This window comes from Epinephelus fuscoguttatus, linkage group LG21, assembly GCF_011397635.1.
Source record: "Epinephelus fuscoguttatus linkage group LG21, E.fuscoguttatus.final_Chr_v1".
Lineage (NCBI taxonomy): Eukaryota > Metazoa > Chordata > Actinopteri > Perciformes > Serranidae > Epinephelus > Epinephelus fuscoguttatus.
In genome coordinates this window covers 2,894,398-2,899,146 of record NC_064772.1, presented here as the reverse complement: position 1 = coordinate 2,899,146, position 4,749 = coordinate 2,894,398, and the positions used below count along the sequence as shown (strand labels likewise).

Below are 4,749 nucleotides of genomic sequence, written 5' to 3'. Positions count from 1 at the left end.
ATATGTCAGGTAGCTCTAATAAGTCTTTAAAAATTCTCCAGCTAATTCAGAATGCAGCGGCACATGTACTGGCACATGTAACAGGAACTAAGAAACAAGATCATATTTCTCCTGTTTTAGCTTCTCTGCACTGGCTCCCTGTAAAATCCAGAATTGAATTTAAAATCCTTCTCCTAACTTATAAAGCTCTAAATGGTCAGGCTCTGTCATATGTTAGAGAGCTCATAGTGCCATATTATCCCACCAGAACACTGCACTCTGAGAATGCAGGGTTACTCGTGGTCCCTAAAGTCTCCAAAAGTAGATCAGGAGCCAGAGCCTTCGGCTATCAGGCTCCTCTCCTGTGGAATCAGCCCCCAGTTAGGCTGACTTAGGCCTAGTCTGCCGGGGGACCTCCTATAATACACTGAGCACCTTCTCTCTCTCTCTCTCTCTCTCTCTCTCTCTCTCTCTCTCTCTCTCTCTCGCTCTGTACCCTTTGCTAACACTTGTCCTGTTATTGCATCTCGCTAACTCAACCATACTGCATGTCAGTAACTCGGCTTCTTGTCTGGATCCTTTGTGCTCTACTGTCTCCACTGTTACATCACAGCGGTGCCTGGATAGTGTGACGTGTGTGGTTGTGCTGCTGCCGTGGTCCTGCCTAATGCCTCCTGCTGTTATCATTAGTCATACTTTGACTGTTACTATACACATGATTATTGGCACATATGTATACTATCATATAATAATATATACTTTCAACTTATTGTACCACAATAGCCATAATTATAATTATAATTTTATTACTTTCATTAATGTTGTTATAAGCTACTGTCATTACCGTCTGTCATGTATCTCTCTCTGTCTCTGTCTCTCTTCATGTCTCATTTTGTCGTATGGTCTTCAGAAACATCTTCTGATGCACTACCTTGGACACATCATCGTGTTGTTTCCTGGAGTCACTGGGTGTTTCGGGTCTCACAACAGACACCTTCATCCAGGCAACCCGACCGAGGCTGATCAGACCCCGGCCTGTGTCCAAGTGGCATTCTACTGCCCCCACCGCTCTCCCCTCTTCAGCCAGAGCCATCTGGACACTTTCTCTGCAGCCTCCGCGTTGTTGTTCATGGCTCTTTTTAGGTTGGCACCTGCTATGCCCAGTGTGCCGTAGGCCTTACTCAGGGAGTGGCTGGCGAATCCCCGACTGCCCACCTCCACTGGCATGCATCTGGTCCTCCAGCCGTTCCTCCGACAATCCTCCACCAGCTCCTGGTACTTCTCCCTCTTCCTCTCCTGTGCCTCCTCCATTCTATCCTCCCAGGGAACTGTTAGCTCCAGCAAGACCAGTTGTTTTGTAGCCTCAGAGACCAAGATGATGTCGGGTCTCAATTTGGACTGGGTGATGTGTGGTAGAATTTTCAGCTGCCTCTCCAGGTCAACTGTTATCGCCCAGTCTCGGGCCATGGAGAGCAAACCAGCAGAGCAGTTCTTTGGTGTTCTCTCCGGCCTTTGTCCTTCCTTGACGAACTGGATGGCCTTGGCTGTAGCTCGGGTGCATCGACTGTCCTTGATCCCCTTGCTGATTGTCTCAGCGATGGATTTTAGGACTTGATTGTGTCTCCATCAATAACGGCCCTCACTCAATGCCTTGGAGCAGCTGCTTAGGATGTGTTCCAGTGTCCCTATCTTGGAACACAGGGTGCATGCAGGTGTTTCTATTTTGCCCCAGGTGCACAGGTTAGATGGGCTTGGGAGGACATCATAGACCTTCTGGATTAAGAACTTGATTCTCTGGGGGTTCCACTGCCAGATGTCCTTCCAGGTGACATGCCACTCCATCGCCTGCTCCCACTTCATCCAGGCACCTTGCTGCCTCATGGCCACTGTTCTGCTGGTTTGCTCTTCCTCAGCTGAAGCTCGCACCTCCTCCTGCACCAGCCGCTGCCTCTCCCTCCCACTGGCAGACTCGTACCAGGTTGATGTTATGCTCCCAAATCCAGCTCTGCCTTGCACCACTGTACCGAGGATGGTCTTGTGTTTCAGCCGAGTTTCAGCTTGCTGGACTGCCTCCGTTGCCCTCCACTTCCTCCCTGTCCTCACCACAATTCCTGCCCCGGACACTTTGGTGTCTCTGGATCCAGAGTACTGCAGGTGTTCCCGTGCCCATACCACAATGAACTCCTCCCTGACCAAGCTGAAAGGGAGCCTGAGCTTGTTGTGTTCCCATACAGCCCGATGTTACTTAGGCTGCATGGCAGACCCAGCCATCTGCGAAGATAGCTGCTCACTCTTTGCTCGAAACCTTCAACCACAGTCATGGGAACCTTGTAGATAAGCAGAGGCCAGAGACAGGATTCTTGGGAGGATTCCATGCTGCTATATCCAGGCCTTGAATCTTCTGGGGAGCCCAGACTTGTCCACTGTTTTCAGCCAGCCCTCTAGGTCAGCACTGGTTGCCTTGATGGAGTCTCTGTCATTCAGGCTGCAGTTGAAGACCTTCCCAAGGCTCTTCATTGGCTTCTCAGTGACTGACGGGATCAGATGTTCTCCCAGCCTGAAGCGGAATTTGTCTGTGACCTTCCCCTTCTTTAATACCAAGGACCTGGACTGTGCACACTTGAAGCTCAAGCTGAGTGGACCTCTGCATTCTGTTTCAGCTCCCTTGGCCAGCATGTTCATTGCCAGTGCGAAGAGGGTCACTGATATGGTGCAACCAGTGATTATGCCCACTTCCAGCTGGTGCCAGTCAGATGTCAGCTGGCCAGATGAGACTCTCAAGCTGAACTTGCTGTAGTAGTCCAGGATGAGGTCTTTCATCTTCTGGGGTACGTGGTGTTTCTCCAGTGCGACCTCCACCAGCTTATGGGGTATGGAGCCATACGCGTGACATGTTACGCGCAGACATGTCGATGTACTTATTGCTCAACAGGAAGTTGGAGAGTCTTTTGGCCATGATGCTGAAGAAGACTTTGCTCTCCACACTGAGCAAGGGGATTACCTGAAACTGGTCCGTGTTCTCAGACTTCTCTTTTTTCGGTATGTACACTCCCTCAGCATACCTCCATGGCTGGGCAATCTTCCCTCTCCTCCATATCACTTTCAGGGCCTTCCAAAGCCGATCCAGCAGCTTTGGGCAGTTCTTATACACTTTATAGGGCACGCCACTTGGGCCTGGTGCCGAGGTCGATCTTGCTCTCCTCACCACACCCTCCGCTTCACCTAAGCTGGGCTCCTTCAGGCTGAAGTCTGATGTAGGCTCTGGTGGTGTTGTCAGTGCATCGCATGGGCCTAGCGGTTGTTATCTGCTGGGGTCACTGAACATGGCCTTGAGATGGTTGTTAATGGCATCCTTCGAGCAGGTGGGACGGCCAGTCCTCTTTTGGCCAAGAAGCTGCTTGGTCAACTTGAAGGGACTGGCTAGGAAAGCTGCCCACTTCCTGGCTCTCTCTTTCCACCTCCTCCTGTGGAACTCTGCCCTCCGCAGGGTCAAGAGTTGTTTCCTTAGGATTGCTCTTAGGTCTGCTAGGCCAGCTCTCTCAACTTCCCCTGCTGTCTTGTACTGCCTCTTTAACAGCTTAAGCTCTTCCCTGAGGTGCTGGATCTTCCTTGCTCTGTGGCTTGGAGCATATGCTGATGGTGCGGGCTTGGGTGCCTCGGTTCCAAATCGCTCAGCTGCGATGTTCACTATGAGGGTGGTCATCGTTTTCAGCCGATGAATCACGTCCCCCTTGGCTGTCAATTCCAGGATCTGATCCAGATCCTCATCAAACTGCTTCCACTCTGTTCTCTTTAAGGACTGGGGCCACTGGATCCTTGGTTGGGCTGAAGGAGCACAGCTAGTTGTTACAGGAGCTTGCTGGCTTTGGGGGTCCTGTGGGTTGTTGAGAGATGATGCTTCTTGGGGGGGGGGGGGGCTTAGGGTGGCAGGTGAGCAGCAGGCATTGGTGACACTAGGAGGCTCTGGGCACTGTGGGTTGCCTCCGGGCCTGGCTCCTCCTGCGTCCTTCTGCGCGTCGTGTCATCATTGCCTCTGTCAAGTATTTCATCCTGCCGTGATGTATCTTTAAGCCCCTCTCATTCTTGCAGGTCTTTCCGCAGATGCACTGTATTGTCGTCGTCATTATTCCGTTGTCCTGGGTCATCATTCTTAGGTCCGTCCTGATGGGGTGCTCATCCTCCCCCCATCTCGGGCATCCCTGGGGGTATCTTTCCTTTGTGGGTTTTGTAGCTAGCTTTGGGTTCTTCCTCTCAGAAGAAGTGGTTTGGGCTGCCAACCCTCCCCACCCCAGGTTGCCGTCTCTCCGGCCGTCCTCTGTCTCTACAGATGTCACCACACTTTTCGTGGTCGTCACCCAGTCTGTTCCTGGTTGTCACTGGTACTCCAGACTATTTCAGTCTTCAGAAACATCTTCTGATGCACTACCTTGGACACATCATCAGTGTTGTTTCCTGGAGTCACTGGGTGTTTCGGGTCTCACAACAGACACCCTCATCCAGGCGACCCGACTGAGGAATACTGTAAATTTATTATATGGATCTCTTCTGTATGACATCTATTGCACATCTGTCCGTCCTGGAAAAGGGATCCCTCCTCAGTTGCTCTTCCTGAGGTTTCTACCATTTTTTCCCCCGCTAAAGGTTTTTTTGAGGGAAGTTTTTCCTTGTCCTTGTGAGGGTCCAAAAGACAGAGGGATGTGGTATGCTGTAAAGCCCTCTGAGGCAAATTGTGATTTGTGATATTGGGCTTTATGAATAAAATTGAATTGA

At 51.0% G+C, this 4,749-nt stretch overlaps 1 pseudogene; it reads right to left on the bottom strand.

The window, feature by feature from the left end:
• Positions 1–933: 933 nt before the first annotated feature.
• On the bottom strand, positions 934–3,682 carry LOC125882099 (uncharacterized; annotated as a pseudogene).
• Between the last annotated feature and the right edge of the window lie 1,067 nt (positions 3,683–4,749).